We start from the raw sequence: 25428 nt of genomic DNA on the forward strand, positions 1-25428 counted from the left end.
CCAAAATGTTTGGTTTTGCTGACAGAGTAACTGAGTCAACAAAAATAAGATATAATCTTAATACATCAGAGGAATCCACATCAGGGCAGACCTGAAGCTTAATGGACTGTGAATCCTATATCTGTGCAGGGAATTCTTTCACTGGTATTGACCCATAATATGTCTGCTCCCACATTCGCCGATTCTTTAGAAATAGATTACAGAAGCTATTTGGGGGAAAACTAAAATGTCTGCAAGACATTCTATTGGCTTTTTCTAAATGATATGACATTTATAAATACTTAAATAATGTCATCTATTCCAAGTTTAAGCACCTCCCAGAATATTTCAAAAGACTTTTTGTTGTTCTAACTTCGTTTGTCCTGAGTTCTTATTATGGCACTAAAGATGCTATCGAACGATAGAATGTTTATTTGTCACATAAATATCTTTCCTATTTAAAAAAAAAAATCACTATTACTAGGAGAAAATTTAACCCTATAGAGTAGATAATGGATCTGATTTTCATGCAGGTAAACCTGAAAGCAAATGAGGTCCTGGTGTAGGAGGTCGGTTGAGCAATGGCTGTTGATCTACCAGTTTAATCCATCTCCTTTCTAAATGATGGTGTCATATATGTGGTGGACTGATACCATGAATGGCCTAGATGCTTCATCCTCGTGGTATCCATGTCCTTTGCTATGAGACTTTACAGTCCTTCCCATTGATAAGTGAGCACATGTCCTTGCTACATGGTTCTGAGTTTAGCCATGTGACTTGCTTTGGCCAATGAGATATAATCAGATATACCAGAAGCAGAGGCACAGAAAAGCACTTTGCCCTATCTGCATATGCTTTTCAGCCACTGTCTGGGAAAACACATCTGATCTTGCTTGCTGGAGGGCAAGAGGCACATAGAAAAGAGCTGAGTTGTCCTACAGAGGCCAGCCTAGATCAACGAATGATCAACCAACTCAGACACCTGAGTGAGCTCAGACCAGAAGCACCTAGCTGAGACCATCCTAAATCAGAGCCACAGACTCATAGATTCTTTATGTTTCAAGTCTCTGAGTTCCATATTATTTCTTAAGCAATGTTATCGCTTTAATTTCAACTAACAAGTTTTCACGAAGTTCTTCAAGATTAAAAATATGCAAGAGAAATACACTAAATAAATAATAAAAAAGAGATTATTGAGTCACCAGGTTTAAGGTATAAACATAGAAAAAATACAAATCAAAACCACATGAGATGTCACTTCATACCCACAAAAGTGGCTATAATCAGACAATAACAATGTTAGCAAAGATATAGAGAAATTGGAGCCCTTATTCATTGCTGGCTAGGAGTGTAAAATAGTGAAAAAAACAAAATTCAGACTATCTATACAATGGAATATTATTCAGCAATTGAAAGTTAATGTGTACTGATATATGAGACAAAATATGAGTCTCGAAAACATGCTAAGTGAAAGATGCCAGTTGCAAAAGACCACATACTGTATAATTCAATTTATGTAAAATGCCTAAAACAGGCAAATCTGGAGGTTACCTAGAGCTGGGATGGAGGTCATAGGCTGGGTTTTGGGTGGGACCTGGGGAGTAATTGCTAATGAGAAATGAAGTTTTCTTTTGGGGTGATAAAAATGTAAAATTAGATTATGGTGACATTTGCACAATTCTATGAATATACTAAAACCCATCTGACTGTAAACTTTAAATGAGTGATTTCTGTGGTATGTGAATTATATCTCAATAAAGCTCCTTAAAAATATATATAAACACATATTCTATCTCTGACCAAAGCATAACTTAGTTTTTATTTTAGACTATTTTTCTATCCCTCTCAAATACCTGGACCTGCACGGCTTTTTGTTTACTTGATAGAAATGTTGGTATTGATTGGAAGATCTTTATAGCCAAAATAAAATTTAAAAAAACTTTTTGTATTGTTTCTTTAGAACCACATGCGTATTTACTATACTTGACACATTTCAAAAATGAAATAATAGAAAATTTTTGACATTCAGTACTAGACATCGATTTTCACAGAGTTCTTGCTCTGCCTTTCTCTATCTTGTTTTCTGTGATACTTACTCACACTTCTCTTGAGCTTGAAACTGATATGTGGAAGAGAAAGGATACCACTTGTCATTTCTTAGGGTTTACACACAAAGGCCAACTTCAGTGAGTAAACTGTAGCCACACTGGCATGCTTGGAGATCCTCCTGTCTTAATAATCACTGCCTTTCTTCAAGCAGCTGGTTTGAGGTTTAAATTGCTTTGTCTTGTGAAACTGAGTAAATGGATAGCCCATAACATTCTTATCTGCCCTGCCACCTTGGGCATCACCATCTAATAGGGGAGCTTTCATACCACCCCTTTGCTTACCCCTACAGAATTCACAGCCTTCATTCAGGTCTGCATTATTTTTGTTCCAATTATCATTTTTTTTTCCCAGTGGTTCACTCTTTTCTGGTTTCCCATTGCTCTTATTTACCCTCCTAACTAACCCAGGAGTGATAGTTGTGAAGTGCATATCCTGATTGATAATTTGACAGCCTTACACAAAAAATTTTACTGGCTTCCTTTTGCTTCTGAGAAAATCAAATTTTCTTAGTGTAATTTGTAAAACCTTTTATGATCTCTTAGATGTAGTAACCTACTTGCTATTCTCCATCATGACTTTAAATAAGTGCTCCCTTGTCTTTGTGGGTGGTAGGAAGGAAGAGATTAAAACTGACAGTAGACAAATATACTGAGGAAGAGGGGTGGGGAGTTGCTATTGAATGGGTATAAAGTTTCAGTCAAGAAAAAGTTCTAGAGATCTGTTGTGAACTGAACTGTGCATTTTAAAATATGTTAAGAGGGTAGACCATGTGTGTATTTTACCCCAATAAAATAACAAATATATCAATATTTATGTAAATGCAAATATATCTTCCCTGACCTCTCTTCCCTTGATAAACCTTTGCCCATCCTCTGGAAATTCCTGGAGTGCTGCCTCTGCCAGGATGCTTTTCCTGAACACATCTGAGCTAAGTGTCTCCTTCCGTGTTTCTAGAAGCAATGTGTGCACACATCACACAGCATTATAATTTTTAAGTTTCTTTCCAGACCCAGTTTATAGCAAAGTATTACCAATCTGCATGATGCCTTTCTTCTTTCACTGTAATTCATTTATTGATTTTTTTATTCCCTTATCTCTATGTCTTACTGCCACTCCGTCCCTTTAGACATCTGCTGTAATGTGTTCTTTTGAACCATAGATGTCTATGAATTCTTGATTTCAGATAAATCCTTATAAAAATAATGTATGGTCATATCTGTGTGTATTTTTCACATAATTGCTATTATACTTGTCTGTCTCTACCACTGGATCATAAGTTACTTGATGGCAGAAAACCAGCTTCTTTCCAAACTGACACCTTGCACAGTGTCTGATACTCAGTAAGAACTCAATAAATGTTTATTCAACCCCTGCATGAGACAATAAGTTAATGATTTAAAAGGCCTAAATTTGAGTTGACTCTCTAATAACTTTTGGTGGACTTTGCAAGTGTCATATCTCTTTTCAATAATCTGACCATGAGAACTCACAATGAGAGCTAAAATCTTAAAATATGAAACCATTACAATCTCAGCCTCTTTTGCTACATTCATTTCTTCATTCTCCAAGGTGTTGCTCCAGTACTCCCTCCTTACTGATGCTAGTAGATATTATAGACTATCTTGTGTACAGTGGCTTAAATGTTTAGTAGATTTCTACTTCTTTCTCAAAATGATTGATGATTAAAAGCTGAAGTGATCAACTCCAGAGGGAACCCGAAGTTTCTGAGCAACCTCGAAGCCAGTTTCCTCACTCCCATTACACACTAGAGGACTGCAAAGATTCTTTCCTTGACTTTGAACCATTGCTTCTTGGTTTTACAGTCTGCTTTCCTGTGTTTTAGAAACCGAGTATGTCAGCACTCCTTTTTACTGCCTCAGTGTAGCAGCAAATGTGTTTTGTTCTCTCCTTTCAAAAGTAAAGATTGTATTTTAAAATCGCTCTCTCCCCTAGGGAACCACTCACTTCTAACACTCTGACAGGCCATGAGGACCTCAAAATTAAGAAAGATTTCCAGAAATGTGAGTTTATACAGAAAGTACCAGAAAACCACCCAGACATGTAACGACTTAGTTACGTGACTGGCTTCTGTCGGGAGAAAAGTGTGTCTGAATTTTCAGGCTCGTAATAGACATGTGCAGCTAACTGACTTTTATCTTGCCTCTGTCATATTGATCTATCAGTGAATCTATAATAGAAGATGGGAGCCTGGAACAGTAAAAAGTAATAACCATTGAGATGGATAGCTTGAGCAAAAATGTAGTTTCATGGGGACACTTAGTGCATAGAACTGCAGATTCATGTCAAGGGGGCATAAGTATCCCCTTCAAAGCCAACTGTTAAAAACACCTAGTGCACAGATGACCTGCCTTCAGAATATGATATGTTTCTGTATTGATTTTTGGAGTTTCAAAACAACAGGAAATAGCTAAGTGAAAGTTTCTTTGCAGAGCACTAAAAGTAATTTACCTTCTTCCTTTGATTTCAGCTTCAGATTTTGTTTTATGGTTCAAAGTACAAGTGCTTATTTTTAAAAATTCTTTTCTAACTTATAGTAGAAGGCAGCACTGGATATCAAGACACTGTGGAGCAAGAAATGAGCCCCAAAGTGAAACAGAACAAACCCCCCAAATTGCATTAATGGTGTTAGTGGTAAGTACAGCTTGTCTTTTAAGTAAGTACAGGCCCATTGATGGGAGGGCAGAGTTTTACCATTATTGGAGTATTCTGAGGAACAGACTGAAGAACTTCTGAAATGATCAATACTGTGCGGCTTTGAAGTCATCTGGTGTTAGCTTCTGATAATTCATCTTTTGTATTTTTCTTTGCATGAGAACATTGGCATATAAAACAAAAACTGGCCTTTAAAGACAGAAAAAAAACAGGTCACTTTTCAGTGTAAACAGGTACTACTTGCATGTTATTAATGTACAGCAAAAACTAAACATGTTGTAAACACTAATACTTTACAATCTCTAACTTGTCCTCTTTTTTCAAAGATCATGTACTTCATATTCACATATATTTGCTCTATGCAGTATATTGAGATTCAGAAAGACGAATTTCAACTTATTCGATGTCCAAATTTGATATTTTTTCCCACCATTTTCTTCATTTGGGGCTTTAGAAAGTCATATCAGTCGGAGTGGCACACTCAGGAGAAGTGATTAAAGAGAGCTTTAATGAAGACATAAAGGGTAGGTATGGTTAGGGAAAACCAATTCTAGAAGGGTGAAGCAGGCGGGCATACCTGAGCCTCCCAACCACTGCCAGGGATGAAATGACAAGGTAAGGCAAAGCTAAGGAAGTAGAGTGAGGTTGCCTGGAAGGAGCTGTGGCCACTGAAAGAGGAAGCCAGACACTGCCAACTCAAAGATGAGTGGGAGGGAGCCAAGGGACATAATACTTCAATTTTTCTTTCTTTGTATCCTTCAGTTTTCTACTAGAGTCTTCCCACTGGCTGAGTCTCACAGGAGCACAGAGGAAAATAAACTTAGTTTCACGGTTCCTTTAGATCAGCCCCTCGAGGCATGGAGCAAGGGGAAAAACCTGGAGAATGATCTTGAGGAAAAATGGAAAATACCCCGTCATGGGGATATATAAAATCATATTTTATTTTAGATGTATGCTTATACTTATAGAATTGTCACTATAATTGCCATTCTTCAGCTGCAGTAGAAATGGAAAATACAAATCTCATACTGTAAGAATGTCACACCTTGACCAAGTTAAGAAGAATATTTGACTTTGGGAGTTATGAATAAGAACTAATATCTATAAGCATGGGAGAAACTGTTAAGATCTAGAGGAATTGAAGTGAAACAAAATTAAACAAAAAAGCACAAAAGAGATAGGCATCTGTTAACCTCTTCCTTCTACTTCTTAGCAAATACAATATTACAGAAAGTAAGAATTATGTGATAATGTTCCCAGGAGCCATAGGAATGACTAACCTCTTTTTCACCTCTCCCCATAAAAAGAGAAAACAAACAAACAAACAAACAAAAACTTATCATTTGGACTACGGAAATATTTTCCTAGTTTACCAGACAATAGGAAACAAAAATTTGCTTTAAAGACATTTAATCATAGATTATATTTTATAATAATGTATTGTATCCATAAAAGGAGAAATATCAGTGTCATATGTTTCCCAGAGCAAGGTTAAAATGAGTATGAACTCTAGGCTATTTTTTTCCTAAGTCACACTCTTGTAAGGAGCCCATTTATTATAAAATTTGAGTCTGTTAACCATTAGTAAAGGGCTAGGTTATTTTTGTTTTGTGTATTTATTTATTCATTCTTAGATGTTTTCACTGTGCCTTCTGCAATCAAATAATCTGGGTTGGAATATTAGGAAACACAAGATCTCACTTAAAATACACAAATTTTTTATTTTCATTAAAAAAGTGACATTCTAGGCCAGAAAATTTACATTTTATATGGAATCCAGGTCCTATATTATACACATTGGTTGTGTTTTAAAAGACAAATGTAATAGTTATTTCTTTATGTAGATAAATTATCTACCTATGCATTATCTACCTATCTAAGAATTGAAATTTATAAAAATTCAAGTGCAAAAAGTAGCCTATTTGCAGAATTCTCTCTATAAATTGTCAGTCACTAGAGAAACAGAGTTGTTAAGTCCATTAGGATAGTTAGTTCTCACTTCAGATAAAATGATAAGCATATGCTGCCCAAGTTGGCTTTGCTTTCTTTCTTTGCTTATACTCTATATTATCAAAGACAACTTTTAAAGCTTGAATATTTTACAAACAGCTTCTAACAATTTGAATTGTAAATAGAGATAACGGTAAGTAAAATTATTGTTAAAGGCTTTTCTCAAAGTATGTTGACATTTCGATTCCATTAGAACAGTATAATAATGTGTTTCTACATGTTAGCTGTTAGAAAAAGTACTATCTTTAGAGTAGCATAAATATATGTGAAGGACTTATGAGTATATACACACAAACAGACAGACACACACACACAAACACACACACATGCTGAGCTGGGAGGAGATTGTGATGAAAGGGATACGCTTCAAAATCATAAAATCTACTTTCAAATCCTGAATTCACAGCTTCCTAGTCATGATCTTAACCTCTCCTACCCCTTTCTCCACCAACCACTTCTCTAGTCACTCCCCCAAATCCTGTATTCTCATCCATAATTTATATATTTATAATTCCCTGAATTCTCTTTATGACCATGTACCATTACTCATTTGCTTCCTGAGTATTGTTGCTCTAATCTTGCCTGTCATTTGATTTAATTAACTTGTCTCTTCTTTCAAGACAGCTTAATTTTCATTAGCTCCAGGATCTCTTCCTGAATTCCTGCAAGCCAAGCCAAATGACCCCCACCTCTCACCTATATTTAAGTGCTTATCCCATTTATCTTGTGATTTTCTATCATCTTACCTGTCTTCTTCACTGGATCAAAACTTCTTAGAGGACATGGACAGCATCTTGCTTACTTTTGTGTGTCCAACAACTTATAACATATATAACATTGTAGAATTTCAACAGGAGTTTGGTGAATGAATGAATTTAGGCTCACTCAATTTAATTCTTGACTCTGAGTTGCACCAAACCTTTGGATATCATCATTCCATAAATGAGGGAAAATAAAACTCCAAGTGTTTCCCATAAAATAACAAAATAAGAAATAAAAAGGGTGGAGCACAAATTGAGTGCCAAACGATCTGACTCCAAAGTCCATGATTTTTCCATGTGCCATGTTCTCTCTCCAGGTAATTTTCCAAGCTTCTGTTTCTCAAAGAAATGGGGCAAAGAAAACTGCCCACTCCCCAGGGTTAATAAAAGGAACAAGGAAAATCATCTCAGTGAATAATTTGGAACAAAATAAGGAAAAAGTTTAACACCTGTACTTTTAGGGAAAAAAAATATCTCTAAATAACACAAAGAATATGTGAAGTGTAAGGGTTACCTAGGCACACTTCCTTCTCCTACCCCACACTGAAGGTTTTCTTTAGAATTAGCCAAGCTCTATTGTTAAATTAGTCTCTGTTAGCATGTGTAATAAGGACAGTTACATTCCTACAGTTTCTATATACCAACACTGACAAGGAAGTGGATAGTAGCAGTAGCATAATGAAAAGACTGTGAGGCTCAGGAAAGCTACTCATTCTATTCGTCAGCAAAATGCCATCAGCCTACAATTTAAAGAGAGAAAGACAAAGGAAGAATAAAGTTCAATTACCCTCTAATTAGCCCTAATTAGCAGATTGAAAGCTGTTCATATATAACAAAAGATACCTATTATTGTGGTTCAGCAATTGAAATGAATAGTTCAAGTGAATAGTAGCCACATAGAGTAGAAAGCAATTTGGGGACAAGTATGTACAATTTCAGTACTGTTTTATGGGACAAACAGTGAATTTAGAAAAGGTTTGTTTTGTTTGTTTATCAATTGAATAATAAGAAATAAAGAATTCAACAAACACAGATTACTCATAGCTGTCAAAGGTAATAAAAATCCAATGCAATCTAGAGGAATTAGCAGAACCAGCAATTTTGCAAAAACAATTTATGAATCAATCATATTTTTTTCCAAGGTCTGATGAAAGGAGGTACTTCTGAAACGTTAAAATGCATTATTTCATATGAGTAATGTCCCATCTAGTGACAATTTATTTTCTAGTAGCTTTGACTAGAATCTAAACACAATTTTCAAAGAAGGATACTTTGGAAACTTGCAATCATCCTTAAATTGGGGCAAGATACTCTTGTAGAAGCAGAATATTCTCTTCTCTCCTTTTTCCCCAAGGCTCATGACTGTAACATAGAACAAAATGGAATTTTTCAGGGCAAGGGGCTTGAAATTAAGGTAAGATTTGAGATGGGGCTCTGAAATGAGATGGAATCAAATGTAAGTTACGGGGTGAGCTGCAAGGATCAGGAGCTACATGCTTTTTCTTTTCAGTATGTAGACATCAGTAGTTTCCACCTGATTCTCAGTCACTTTCTATCTCTTATAACCAAATTCCCAGCCAACTCAAAATAGGCTGGCCTTGAATATCACTTTCTCTACTAAATTCTTTCTTAACCGACATTTCGTGGTTGAACAGATGAATCCCAGATGTGAGAAGAATAGTTCACATGCACAGGGAATGAAGTCCTGACTCATTAAAAGAAAGATACTATTCCTTTCTGGCTCAGAACGCCAAGATAGCATTTTCTAGAGCTGAGAGGGAATTGGGAACTTTAACAAAAGCCATAAGGAAAGTTCCTGGGTTATCAGAAAAGTCATAACAAGAGAATACCATTTAATACCCTGCCCAGTTCCAGGTGCTTCCTTTAGAACTTGCCCTCCTCTTAGTCATCACCTGTTTCAAGACTCTTAGTTAGACCTAGTGTTGGCATCCATATACCCCCTCATCTAGTTCAGAAAGGCTGGCACAGAAAAAGCAGTAGTGTGACCTCTACATCTTCACTGAGTGGTGGTCTGAAAGAGATTAAGGATTAAAGGAAGGCAAAATGGGTGCATGCTTAACATTCCCTCAGGACATCCTTATAGTACTCAGGGGAGAGGAGATTAACCTTGAAGTTACTTGAGGAAAAAAGTGCCACCATATGCTGCTGCCATTATCAACTTTGTTAATGATGAGAATGGTCTGAGCTTGTTCCTCCAATTATAAATAACTCATTCTCTGCTCAGGAAATCTCAAGAGCTTGCTAGCTGCTCTGTTGCCACTTACAGCTGGTCTTGCGCAGAGTGTTGCTAGAAGTGCTGACTATTCACTTCCTGGCTAAAAGAACATCTTCCTCAGAGTGTCTTGGGGTGGTGGGGCCAGGAGCGGGGGACTTTTCTCCTTCTTTGCCTCTTGTTTCTTAATAAAATTAAATTATTTAAAATGAGAAAGGAGTGACTAAGAAGACATAATAAAAGGGAATCATTGCAAAGACATGTTTTTAACTGACCAACAAGCTTCACTTTTATTCCCCAATTTTCTGGAATGCTGACTTGCTCATAAAATTACCGCACTATGCAATGAGAGTAAACAGTAAACTTTCCAATAACACAGCATGCCCTGAGATGAAAATGTGTGAGGGAAGAAATTTATATGTCAGGCTTCCTCTGACTGGATGTAACACAGATTTTCAAATAAAAGTCTAGTGGCTGACTAATTTTTTTCTCTGTGGTTAAAAGCAGATACCTTAAAACATTTTATAAGACCCAAAACTATTTTTCTCTGTATTTGTCCATTGTCTCATTTACATGTTATTTGTTTATTTAGGAGAATTTCATTGGGAGGGTGTTGCCAGATACATCTGAGCTATGACCGAAGTTGTAACACCCAAATATATATTAATGCTTCTCACAGTACGAAAACACCAGAGCATCTGTAACCCTAATTAGTGAGGAAGGGTAATGTCCAATATCAAAGAAGAAGGGCCGAATGGGATGAGAGATTTGATAGAAAGTGATCAGACTCACAAATGAATCTATCACTGCCTCAGTTTTTAATGCTTCAGGTGCATACATTTGGGCTTCTGAATTAAGCAGACAATGACTTATTTTAATATTTTATTTCACTCACATAGGCCAAGTCAAAAGTTATGTTTTCCTACTTTAGAATCTACTGGATTTCTATGAAAGAAAACTCTGATTCTTGGAACAATAATAACAGAAACCAAAATTTTATGCTTTATTCTTTTACAGGCCTCGTCAAGCCCCAGGAACAGGTGCTTTAAATTACGCTGCCAAAGGCCAGCAGGGTCTAGCTTTATTATACTTTGGTAAATAACAATCACTGTTGTCATCGGAGTTTTCTACACTTCTAGAAAATGTCACTAGCCACATGTCAGCAGGGTTCTTTGTCTAATTTCTACAGCTAAGGTGGCAAGAAGGTTATTAGAAGTAATAGCAAATTTAAAGTTTTATTAGCAGTAAACTACAAAAGCTAATGGTGATGCCAATGCTAAATAAAATCATTGTCACAGTTAATTCTGAACTCCTTATTTCAAGCTTAATAATAGGAAACTCAATGGAAAGGATATTACACGCCCCATATCACTCATGAGTGCCGCAGGCCTGAGTAACTTGTTATTTTGCTCATGAGTGAAATAAAATGCAGATTATACTGGTTGCTATCAGGGGCATTGTTTTAATTGAGGGTGTATGCATGGTGATAAGGGGGGCTCCGAGTAGGTTCTCATTTTTTGTAAATGTTATAAGAACACTGTTTTTTTATAACTATGACTTGGTACATACCCTTGCTATTATTATTACTAGTATTATTATTTGGGCTTTTAAAGTTATCTTTTATTTCGGCTCTAGAAAACAGAAAGCAAACTGGAGAGAAGGAGAAGACAGCGTTTGGTGGTTCGTCCCAGCATTTCCACAAAAGTGCTTCTCCAGCATTCTAGAGGCTTTGTCCCCAGACCCTCCATCTACAAAAGCAAACAATGGAATATTTGTGTTGCTCTGTTTGTCTCATTCCAACCCTATATGCCAGCACAAAAGAAAGCCCTGCCACTCTGACATGCAAGGCTGGCCAGGAATAAATAATACAAGATACATTCCTCTATGCTTTACATTTGCTAAGAAAATAGGTGTTTCCAAGAATCAACATTGCATGAGATTTGTGTTCTTTTCTAAAAGTATGGTGCTCTTTTCTTTCAAACAAGTTGCAGAGATTTCTGATCCTATGTCACAAATTATCCAATGTGCAGCTTGTAAGCCGCATATGCATTCCTGCTTTAAGAGGTGTCTTCACTGGCTTGGCAGGGACCGTCTGTGATCACGCTGGTCTAACCCCAGGCTGCAGTGTGTGTGGAGGTAACTGTTTTTAAGTAGGTCCTGTTCCCTTTGATTGAACTTGAAATCCTAAGACATCCACAGCCCAAATCATTTGTGCTTCTCTAAGTTTCAATATCCTTTTTGAAATATTTGTCTGATGACACACTGTCTGGGCAGAGCTGCTTATCACTCAATCTCTGAACGGTTATCACTCCATGGCAATTTGACTTTATCTAGTAATGGAGAGCTAAAATAGTTAAAGCTGTCACCAGTCTGCCTAACGAAGATTTTACCTAAGTTAAGAACGCAGATAGGGGCAAGGAAAAACAGTCAAATCTCTAGTGTTTGCAAAACATAAAATCTAAATTTAAAACCTTAGCAGTTCTGAATACTTACTCGTTAGCACGTGAAATTAGCCCTCAAATTGAGATCTTGATTGGTTCAGTAATGCTGTTAAACTAGTGGTGGGACAAGTTTCATTTTCAATAATTTTCTCACTGCTGTTTCTCTGAATCATATTTTATTTTTGTAGGCTCTGTCCTTTAAACGGCATTTCCTTTTTGCCAAAGCACTAAGCTGTGTATTTATCGAGAAATTGTGTTCACAATAAGATGATGTCATTACTAATAAGTCCCATTAGTATCAGGAAAAACGAAACATTGTATTCCTAAAATGTAAACAAATAGTCCTAAATTCCAGAGATTATTAATACCAGAAATGCAAAGTGCAGGGTTATGAGAATTTGTAAATATGTACAACTTCAGAAGATTCACATGGACAACAATACATGCTGTACTCATATCCACTTATTTCCTACTCACACTCACCATTCTTATGTTTGACAATGAATATGATATTGTGGCACGAAAATCCTTTTTTTATTAAAAAAACAGAAAGGATGACAGCCAGCTAAATATGATATTAGAATTTCATCATATTGTTTTGCAGCCCTAAATTTAAAAGAATCATCAGTTCTCCCCAAAAGATACTTTTAATAAACTGTACACACCAAATATTTTATGAATGCCATGATGTCTGGTCTGCTTCAATTTGGAGTTCCTCGGGACCTGTAGAGATTTGTAATGGTTATGAAAAATCATCTAGTATTATGGACTATAGATTGTCATCTATGATAATCAGCTATCTTCTCTACATAATACAGATTTGGCTCTGGACGTTCTCTCACCATTTGTGGGTATTTCTGATGATTCATTAACACATTAAATTCTGCTGACAATCACGTGTTAACATAAGTAGCAAATTTTTTAAACTTAAATGACATTTTCAGAGGAATAAATTTTGTGAGTTTTTTTCATGATTGTTTAAACATTATCCTTTAAACAATTTAAAAACTTTAGTCAGAAGTCTTCGTCTTTAAGTCATTTTATGAATCTTAACTGTATGTGATTCGTTTCAAAGCCAAGTCCACATGGAGTCCTCCTTATTCCAAATGGCTCATCCAGTTCTTGAATGTGTAATATTCATGCTGCTTAGTACGTGCCAGTTAGTAACTTTTCACTGAGATTATAGTTTCACCATAGAGAAACAGAAGTGGCCAAAAGTGACCAAACATCTGCCCCAGTGAGCTTACATTGTAGCAGGGAGGTATAGCATAGAATGTAGTATGTTGGTTGATGATAAGTATCATGGAGAAAAATAAACTAGAAAAGAGGGAGATATCAGAGAGATCCTCTCTGAAAAGGTAGCATGTGAACAAAGGGTCTTGAAAGAGTGAGGAAGCAAGCCATGTGGCTGGTGGCTGGGAGAGAGTGTTCTAGGCAGAGGGCAAAGCATATGCAAAGCCCCCAGAGAGAAGCCTTCCTGGAGTGTTTGAAGAACAATGGACAGGTCAATATGGCTGAGGCAGAATAAGTGAGGAAGGGAGAACTGCAGTTGGTGAGGTCAAAGATAGGGTGATGGTAGGGTATATGTGGAGAGGGGCAAGGGAATTGGGGTCCATTGAATGTCTTTTACCCTGGAAAGCTATTAAAGGACTTTAAGGAGAAGAGTAACATGATCTGCCTTATAACTTAGAAAGTACTTTTCACACTACCTTCAAAGTAGACTATTGGGAGTAAGAATGGAAGTAAAGTCACTAGTTAGGAAGCTTTTGAAATAATCCAGATAAGAGATAATGCAAGCTTGCATCATCTGTAGAGGTAGAATGAAGAAGTTAGATTCTGGATAGATTTAGAAGTTGGAGTAGACAAGATTTGTTGATAAATTGGATTTTTTTTAAAAATGAGAGAAAGAAAGTCAAGGATAATTCCAAGTTTTTAGCCTGAGCTAAAAGGATAGAGTTGCCATTTACTAAATGGAGAAAACTTTGAGAGAAGCAAGTTTGGTGAGTGCAGGTGGGTCAGGAGTTTGGGCATTAAACATGCATAAGGAGGAGTTCAGTAAGCAATTGTAGATAGAAGTTTGTAGGTCAGGCAAGTCCTTACTAGAGAAATCTTAAGCCTTGAGACTATAAGATCATGAATGCAGACAGAGAAAAGAAGTCTAACAGCTGAGTTCTTAGGCACTAATGATTTAGGGTTCAAGGAGATAAGGAGAATCCAACAAATGGGACTGAGAAGAAGTGGTCATTTAGGAAGAAAAGAATCCAAGAAAGTGAAGTGTCCTAGAAGCCAAAAGAAGAAAGTATTTAAGAAATGAAAGGTAATGATAAAAAGTTATGTATTTCTTTCTTTAAAAAATCATTAATTTTTAAATAACATGCCATTTTAATATATCAGTGAATATATTTAAATGTATTTAAGCAAAAAAAAAAATTCTATTTTGGAAAATAAAGTATCCAAGTTGTATGATCATTAATTAAAACATTCGAAGAAATGGTAGTAAAATATCCTCTTTATTTAGGATAGTATCATGAGAATTCAAAAGTTTGTCTCAATTATGTTGTAATTTCAAAAATGTATTTTCAAATTCTTTTAATCTTTTTATAGTTTTATGAATAAGAATATCAATCAAATATAAGTACATATGTGTATACTTGCTTTAGGGTACTCAGGTATAGTTTTTAATGCTTGACACTACAGAACCCCAATTTTAGAATTCCTATTAACTATCTGTTAATAGTTTTTGTTTGTTCCTTGTTTAGATTCTTTCATGCTGAGGGTCTCATCTTTGAAATTCCTACTCCTAATATGTTCTGTGCGAGTCTGAAGTTTGCAATATTTAGACCACAAAAAATATTTTGTGATTTTGGCTTTATGTACTGCCTATAATTTCATGCATCAATTTTCGAGTTGTGTAAGTACCCTTATAACTCAAAGTACCACCAAATAGGGGGCCAATTCTTTTCTAAGAGAATGTTTATATTTCATCTGGTTTTAGTTTTACTGAGGATATAAAATTGTATAGAAGGATAATGGAAGAAATAATTTGGCAACTATCCTATTAGTTTAATTCTAGATGAAAACCAACTGCGTAATTCAGAATCCAGTTGAGTCTCTGAGCAGCCTTTATTTAAGGGGCTTCTGGATTCTCCCATTACAGAAGTCCTCTGTTAAACTTCCTCCCCAGGTTCCTTATGGGCATGTTGCCTTGTTTCACAAGGCAAATTATGTCTTGCTCCAGCCTGAGTCTCTAACTTATTTCAATTATTGGTAACCGACTTTAAGTGACAGGATAAGTGGATAAATGAGGAACATAGCACAACAGGGACTCACAGAACTGTCCATGCTCAGCCAATTCCTCTGTTATTAGCTCCTCTGACCCTTATACTTCTCTTTGGCCTCAACTACTTTCAATATCCCTGCCCCAACACTCTAAGTTCCATGAAATCTCAAGTCTTATATGCTATTATATCCTCAGTACCTGACACTTCATCAGGTACATTTAGATTCTTGCTGAAGGAGAGGCCAAACTACTTTGGTAAAAAGCATCAGGAAAAATTTCGTGGAGAAGAATGACAAGGTATGAATATCTTCCAAGTCACAGTCATAAAAAGTTTTACAACTCTATAAAATTAAACATTTCCTGGCAAATAAATTAATGAATGGATCTCAAATAGTCTCTAAGCAGTAGAATTCACAGTGCTGGGTGGAAGTGAAGTCATGAGATACACAGTAAACAAATGTTTGAGTAGTCAAAAGTGTGCAACAGGAAGTAGCTTCATAAAAGATTATAAAGTCAATTGTTCTGGAAAGTGTCAAATAATTTACACATGTTCTGATGAGAGCCAACTTACTCACCTTTACCTTGTTTTATTCAATAATGGTTACTCACATCTTCTCATAGCCTGAGTGAAATGGAATAAGATAAAACAAGATTCAACAAAAGGAAGGACCTTCTTGCTATAATCTTTGCAGGCTCTTTTCAAGAAAGTACATCACTGAGGTTATGCCCCTCTAAGTGATCAGGCTGTGAGTTTCCATTGCAGTGCAATGTTTTTAGGCTAACAGATGACAGAGCTCCAGAGACTGAAGGGAGACACAGGATGAGAAAAGGAGACAAATGGTATGATGTGACATATATGTAGGTGTGAGAGTCCTATCCCCTGAAGCTTCTGTGCTAGCTACATAGAGGAGGAGATGGGAGAGAATGAGAGAATCAAAAGTGAAATGTAGATCAATTAGATGGATAGATTAGATAGATGATGATAGATCATAGATGATAGATAGATGATAGATCATAGCTACCTAGCTAGCTAGCTAGATAATAGATAGATAAACAGACTTATTCCTCCTAGACACTACATTATCTTGAATACTTCCAAGACCATGGAGGGGTCAGTATTTTAACCTCATTTACAAATGAAAGCCCAGAGATGCTAAATATGCTGACGTAGGCACTAAAAGTTTCTATTCTATCTAGCCCAATTGCTTCTACAGATGTATTTCCTATTACTCTCTTTCTTATTCATTCTGCCCCAGCCACACTGGCCACCCTGCTGCTCCTCAACTGTGTTAGGTGAATTTCCACAGGGCCTTTACACTTATAGTTCCATCTACCTTTAATTTTCTTCTATTAAATATCCACACAGTTATTCTTATTCCGTAGGTCTCTTCTCAAATATCACCAATTCTTCACTTCTTCTTGATACTTCTATACCCCATTCCTTGCTTTACTTTTCTTTAAAACTGTTCTCACCATCATTTCCCATATCATCCCCCTTCCCAAGAAAAAAAGAATCTGAGACTGCAGACTGTATGTAGGTAGTTTATTTTTGGAAGTAATAGCAAGAAACAGAAGTGGGAAAATGAGAAGAGTGAAATAGGAAAGAAAGAAAAGTTAATGTGTTGGTGCATTATCAAGTTGGTGACTAATGTGGGTAATTAGGGCTCAATATCTTTAGGGATCCTCTGGGGAGTCTTGTATAAAACAGTTCAGAACTTTCTCCTTGAATCATACATAGGCTCTTATTGGAGTGCAGTTAATTAGTCCCATAGGTGTTCCACAGAAAATAGCCCTGGGGCAAAAGTTGGGACTAGGTGCTAGCTGATTACACCCTCAATTAGCTAGTTGCTGTATCCATAGATGGACTAAAAAGTTTGAACAAGAAAATATGAAGTGGGACATAAGAGGTTGCTGAGAGAGTCCACCTCTTGCATCACTCAGACTTTCACAGAGCCTCCAAGGTAGTGGCCAGCAGCAATTTTTACAATAGATTCAACAGAGAGTCCTTAATGGAAAAGCTAGAGTCCCTGCTGCTGCAACTGGTCTCTGGGCAATAACTGACATTAACCATGTTTCTCCTCCACCCATCCCATTCAATATTTCCCCATTCTTACTACACCATTTGGTCTAAAGTAATTTGTCTGGGGTGATGACCTAGACTTTCATCCCCAGGAGGTCAGAGTCTTTCATCATTATACCCTGGTCAGGCCATCGTCTTTACTACGGTCCACTTTCTGTTATCATCAGGAAGGCTCGATGAGGCCCCTGGGTTCTAAATACATTCTTCCTGGCACCATTATGCAGCAACAGTCATAGCTGCTCACAATAATCAGGTTCAGTTATCCCCACCAACATAATGGATTTCTTCTCTGCCTTGTGGCCACTTCCATAAGAAGTGCATAATGACCAAGTGGTATTCATAGTTTCAAGGTCGTGAAATGCTTACTATGCCCCGTAAAGAATACCTCATGGAAACCAGATTCTTAATCCAGCAGAGTCTAAATTGTGAGCATGAGAAGCACAAATTCCGCAAGTGAGTCACACTGAGTGATAACAAAGGGGCCATTGTACTTCTTGGTTCCAAGATCTTTATATTCCGGCTTTGGGGGTCATAGAACCATATATTGACCATTAGTTTAGTCTATGTATACATCCAAGAGAGCATTCCAACTGTATAGAGTGTAGTCCCTGAATTTAGGCATTAGCTAAGCCTTGAATATGCTTTTCCATCATTCTCTGAGACATCCTCCCTGCTATGACTTTTCTAGAATATAGATTAGTACCTGACACAGATTAGGCATGCATTACATACCTCTGAATGAACGAATGAGTCAATCAATCAATTTCTTTAGATTATCTGGGAATATTAAAAATCACAAACAAAGAGATCGAAATTCATTATAGTGGCTCATATATTTAAAATGTGAGAAATGATTTCTTAGATGCATATATAATTACTATAAATGTTGTTAAAAATAAATTTTTTAAAAATTGAACAATTCACTGTTTTATAACATATGTAGAACTAATCTATTAGTATATACAATATATTTACTTACTTTAGTGTACCAAAAAATCATAAATTTAACAACGTAGGAGAAGAGCATTTATTTTTCTTTGTCCTAAATACTAATGAATTTTATGTATGAAAACCCCATTAAGAAATATTATGTTCAATAATAAATTGTCAAAGTCCTACTCTACCAGATTAAATGTATGATAAAATATTTAAAATGACATTTATTGCATCAATTTTTTAAAATAAAGCTAGAGAAAGCTGTTAATATAACTTAATAGCCCCAAACCTTGTTCTCTTTACTTTTCCAGCATATTTCTCCAATAATACACTTTGTTACTACTACTGAATATCAGAAAATAATACTTGTGGGACTAAAATACATTTTGGAGAATTAATAGGGAAGTTGTAAATATGTAATGTTTTATACTAATTTCAGTTGAGCACATAACATGTCATATTGGGTTTCCTGTCAGGGGAATTTCAAGTGCTTGGGAAAATAAAGTCAGCATAATTTCATTTTGGGGGGAATCACTTTATTATTTAAATTATGGGTCAGTTACTGAACTAAGTGTTTAAAAAAATCAGAAAAGATCCATTTTTTTATCCAGTAATAAACTATAAATTGGTGATGAGGAACAATGGAAGCCATTTATCTAGACTAATGTTAATGCTTCATTTTGGCTAAAATGTGTACATATATCAGTCTCTATACATATTTCACCAGCAGCCAAATTCCATAGGGTTGAAAAAAATTTTTACGAAAATCTTAGGTCCTTGGAAGAGAAAGATCTAAGGATTTGTAAATAAATATAAAAATAGTTTATCCTAAAATATACCTATCACAAATATTAAAACATCCTGAAACTTGTTTTAATTTTTCTACCTTCTTTAAGGTCAAAATGCAGTTGTCCTATTTAAATGAGCGCATGTGTAGTCAAACTACATAGCTAAGTGAAGCCCTTTCCCCTTTCCTTCCCTCCTGCCAGTTATGAACCTTTAAAACCAGTTATCTAACGGAGGGCTGTCTTCCCAATTAATGAAGTAATTGACACAATTTCCTAAATGTGACTTCAGTTTGAATGTCTATGAATTTGTTAATGTTTTTGAAAAGATAATTTATAAAATGGTGATAATAATAATTAAACAATAAAGTAAGGCACTAACACTCCCTTTCTGAAACAGAAAAACAGTTATAAAACTTGATGCTTTATATTAACTTGGTGTCACACTAATCTCATGAAAATGGTAAGATTAATCTTCCTTGGCTCTTGCAAGACACTAGTGTTATTGTGTTCACTTATTCGAAAGATAGCCCATTTGTTTAATCTAGACCACTTCAAAGCAAATAATCAATGAAAACAGGAAACTAGAAAGAATGGAGAAATTCTGAGGTCCAGCAAATACATTAAATTTAATTCTATTTCTTTGCATGATCAAAGTGACTTCTCAGTAGAGTCCCAAAGTATGCTATTGGCTCGAATAACCAAAGGACTTTTAAAAGCTGTGAAGGATAACTCTCATTTTCTTATTTCTCCCTTCAGTATGAAATGAGCACACATTTCTAACTTCACTCATTAAGAAATGTTTGTACTTTAAAAAGTTCACGTTGACTCCAAAAATAGTGATAATGGGAACAGTCTGAGAAGGATGTTACTATAAAGTTAATAACTCATCTTTAATGATCCGCTGTCTTCGACTCTCACAAATTGTAAAGGATTCTTTTGTTAGTGTCAAAGGATACTTGATGCAAAATTTGTAGAATCATTCTTAGTAGAGTAAGTTTGAATTCTCGAAACCTCTGGGTTCCTTTTTCTTCAAACATGCACTTGGAGTCTTTCTTTACATTTTCAAATGACAGAGAAATGAAAAATCATTCTGTTTACTATAGCTTTTCTCTCTATGGGCTTCTTGCAAAGAATTTACATGTTGCAGTTATACCTCAAATTATGGATTTTAAGTTTCCTTGCCTGGTCAATTATAAAACCCTTAGCTTTACCAGAGAACACATGCTCTTGACTTTGCAAAGGTCAGAGTCAACAGCTTGTTAGGCTTTGAAGAACCTCAGGCTTTTTTGCAGCTGGGTCTTTTTCTCTTTTGCGTGTTTCAGGACCCATGCTGTTTTTCATTCATCTCCATTCAGAGGGTTTCAGGTGACATTTTGGGGCTGGAAACATAATGTGTCAGAAGATAGCTGTAGCTTCCTACTGTGTTAGTTATTGTTTCCTTTGTCAGGAGGTGAGTGAGCACAAACATTTTCCAATTGCTCTGATTTTCAGACAGGTTTAGATCTACTGAGCCATCACTGATGCACACGCCTATACCATTTAGAATCACTTGATATAGATTTCAGAGGCAATTTCTAAGTCCGGTCTATACAAATAAATGTACTCTCATTTATCCTTTTTCCAGAAGAGGAATAGATTTCATATCCTCTCCTTGGTTTACTCTTCTTCAGTATAAAGGAATAGCGGTAGTACTTCTAAAAAAGCTTCTCATTTGGGTTCAAATCAGTAGCTCATCTTTTTGTTAAAGGCAAAAATTATTACGGTCAATAGAATCTGTCTCTTGGAATTCAGTTTTGCAGTCTTTTCTTGGGTAAAATTCCCATCAGAATCAGAATTAAGTCCTTAGTGAACACTTAAATTGTATTACAATATTCAGTTGCATAATGTCCACCGAGGCTTTGCCAAAGGCATTGAATGATTTATAATAGACTTGAAAACCTCAGTCCCCTCTTCCCAGGGTGTCTTCAATTATTTCTTTGATGGATTCTGCTCTTGATTCCTTGTCGAACTGAAATAATAAGGAGTTTAGGGCCTTTATACATTTCCTCAAACTTTTTATTTTTAACTAAAGAATATCTGCAAGGGAAATATTATTGAGTGGATCTTTTTAGATATACCTCTTGTAAAATTATGGTTAAATATTATCTTCTTCCAATGGAATGTGTATGGTTTGTAAATATAAATTCCCCATATATCATTTTAGTATAAACATTGTATTATTAGAAATTACTCGAATTCATTATACTTCAGCCTGAAGGATTAGATCAGTTAATTAGAAAATGTTTTGATGAAACATCATACTAGTTTATATTTGATTCCCTTGCCACATAGGATATAAATACATACCCACTGGCCATAATGAGCATTAGATCTATGAGTACAGATAGATTGTACAATTTAAAAGTTTGATCTGTCTCCTCATATAGAGAAACTGAGTCCTGAGCAAATCGAGAGACCTATCCAAAGTCACACCTTTTATTAAGAGCAGTGTGAGTCCTACCTTCTATTATGGACTATGGAATCAGAGAAATATGGCACTAAAATCACATACTCTACTTAGAAGATATCTCTGCCTTTTATAAATCAAGGGTAAACTACTTAGCTAAGCCATGAGTAAGTCACTGAGCTTCAAATTCTTAATCATTAAAAATGGAGATATCAATCTTCTAAGATGGCTGAAAGAATTAAAATTGGTGTGTTTCAAAATTCTGACCCAAAATAAGCATCATAAATAGTAAAGGTTATAATTATTAGTATTTTTATGCAACTAAATCATACATCATTTTTCTGCCCTTTTCTCTCTGATTTATTCTTCACACAGTTCAGAATATTTCTCTAAAGCATAGGTCATAGTATAATACTCTTTACTTTGAAACCCTCTATGACTTCCTGTCATCATTCAAATTAAGTTAAAATTTCTCTGACAACATACAGGTCCTGCATATCAGACCACAGTTCACCTTTCCAAAATTATTTCAACTTCCTTCCTATACTTAAATTATTTTCAAATTTAGTTAAATTGCATCTCATTTCACAGACATTTCTGCATATTGTCCTTAACAAAATGTCATCTTGTCTATAAGGACTTTATTTATTCTTCCAACCAGAAACAACGTTTCCCACCATGGTAGAGAAGAGAAAGGAATTAGCGTCTTCTAAACATACACTGTGCAGAGTTCTGTGCCCAGTATTTTTAAATAAATTATTTCATTAACACTTTTTTTCATCATGGATCATACTCGGCTTTGTGTTATAGTCATTTTTGCCTTTCTTTCATTTTGCCTTAATTATTGTTTATTAAAGGCAAGAATTATGACACTTTCTAGCATAATAACTTTACAAGGAGAAAAATGAAATGCTATTTGAATATCTTAATATACAACAGGCAAAAAAAATAGCCAAAATAAGGAGTTGAGGGGCATCTTGGAACCAAGGGGCAACTTGGAAAACCAAGGCAGCTTATTTGGGATAAAAGAGCTTTCTTTCACTCATCTTAAATCATCAACAACTTTATACATTTTTAGCAAAAGAGCAATGTCACTATGGCACATTCCAATTGGAAGAGGGCATCAATCTTTTCTCTTCTTTCCCAGGCCTAATAAATCACATAGTTACATGAAGGAAAATAAAACAAATAAAAAACAAACACCAAACCAGCACTGAAAAACACATAAAACTATTTGCATCATCATCATATGATGATGTAAAAGAATTTTAAGTAGAAAAATATTTTCCAAGTGCGCTTATTTGGATGAATGCATCTTCCAACATATTTCAGAAAATAGATGTGGTGAGTTGAAAAAAGGTGAATTTACTGAAGAAACTTGACTAAGTATCAATCCTATGTGTGTTTTTATGGTCAAAAGCTGCCACTTTAAAATATACATTAATTTATTTACCATTCTTCATGTCGTATAATTTGAACATAAACATTATATAAGTGGATGTAACCATAAAAAAGCAAGTCACATGAATAGCAAAATACACTGTAATTTTAGGAAATAATTTCCTATTACTGGTACTTAGAATCTGAAAAATTATAGAACAACCATTTCAGTCCTTCAACACCATTAGGTATACTACAAACTCCAAGGCAAAGCACATGGCTGTTTTGCTCAACAAAAGTTGACTCTCAGAAAGCAGATTTTTTTAAATAAATCAAACTGAGTTTCAAAATGGAGATCAGTCTTTATGAAACCTTAGTAACTTCCAAAACGAAAACTTATAAACTAACGGTAAAAATCATACAGGTTCACATTATGACAGAGCAAACAGGGAGAAAGCAAAATGTAAGGGAAAGGGGAAGGAAAAGGGAAAAAAAATAGATGTTTTAAAGGAACCGACGGTTCATCTGAGTGCAGAAAAAAATAAATAATATCTTTTCAAGAGGTGGGAAATCGACTGACCTCTTTGAAGAGATCCTCCACTTTTTAATGCCCAACCCAAAAGGAGGTATGATTGCATGCAATTACTCAAAGAAAGAGTGAGTTCAGATTCCTTCCTGGTAGCTCTTTATCTTTCTTTTCTCATTGAACCAGACTCTTTCTAAACCCTAAGAGAAGCTGGGCATTAACTCTTTCAGCTCATTAGGGTACTATTTAAGAAATAACTGCAATGCTTTAGTTTATAGCCTATGTACGAGTCAGCTTCAGGAAGAATCGGATCGAAGTGTTAATGCTTCTGAAATTTGAAGAGCAAAAGAAGAATGCTTTTGTTATAAATATGTGAAGTTCATATTTCTTATCATCTTGTAGAAACAGAAGATTCCTTTTTCTACACCCAAATTGGACAATTCCATTACAAAGTCATTAGGCCCCACTGTAAGATAATTCAGGGGGAGTTCCTGTTTTCATCAAAAGCTTTTTCTTCCTTCATCCAACATATATTCTGGCCTCTTGCACTCCGTTTACAAGGTTTCTAATTAAGCTCCAGAGAGGATTATATAGTTCACTGAATTGAGTCACTATGCTACAACTGGGAAAGAAGAGGTACTCCTATTTTATCAGAAAAATAAACACTTTAGTTTTATTTTCTCTGCCACACATGTTATCTCTTTGTCCTGTCACAACACTTTTTATAGGTTTTTATTTCAAAGGATTACCTTGAGATTACTGTCAACACAAGCCAGAGGAAAGTCTCCATACAGAATATAGCAGGTGGTTTTGCCTTCTAAAAAACTCACTCCAGATAATATAATATCATACGATGTCATTGAATTAATCTTCCATAACTTAAGAACAAAGAGACAGTTTTTCAACAGTACTTTGGTCCAAAATTTGAGGAAAATAAAATGTTTATTGGTGACAAAAGCACAGTTTACCTTAACTCAGAAATTTAACCTTTTAAATCGTTTCGGAAGCTCCATTGGTTTCTGCTGTTTCTTATAACATCTGTAGGAAAAAATGCAGTATGCTGGGTCACAATTCATAGCTTGGGAAGAAAATGTTGCTAGGAACATAAAGGTCATTCCCTCTCTTAAGCAAGGAGAAAACACTTTAGTTATTATTCAACTCAAGTAAATGTTTCATATCCATGGAATTAAATATTTCTAAAGGGTTCATTCCTGAGCTTTCTGGGTTGAATTAGGTTTTTCTCAGAACTACACTTCATGTCACCCACATGTCTTAAGAACTGGTGCCTTTTGCTCAGCTGTGCATTTTTTTTCCAGACATGCCGGATGTCTATGCAATAAGCACTCGGAGAGTTCAAAGAGACAAGGCACATTCTGTGCTTTCTCTTTCCACCATTCCATGTAAACATCATTAATAACCAGACCTCTCTTATGCCAAAAGGCTCTGATGGCTTGACTTTAGTCTGTTAATTGTTTGCACTCACTCTCTGCCTTTATTGTGCTCAGTAGAACCATCTATCTGGAGCCCAAATCCTGTCACTTACCACCACATGTGCTTCTACAGGAGCACAGAAAATGACCAGAGCTTAGGAGAAACATGCATGTTACCCCTGTCTCTTGCCCTTACTGCCACAATCCACTCTCTTCTTAGAATATACACATTCAGAAATTAAATATATCTTCAGTGTCTACCATTTATCACACATTAGAATTGATAATAGGCAAATTCAGTAAACAAAAAGAAAAACAAAAATCCACATTTCCAAGAAACTTACATTCTGGTTGGG

This window comes from Pteropus medius, unplaced genomic scaffold, assembly GCF_902729225.1.
Source record: "Pteropus medius unplaced genomic scaffold, Ma_sr-lr_union100, whole genome shotgun sequence".
In the NCBI taxonomy this organism is placed as follows: Eukaryota; Metazoa; Chordata; class Mammalia; order Chiroptera; family Pteropodidae; genus Pteropus; species Pteropus medius.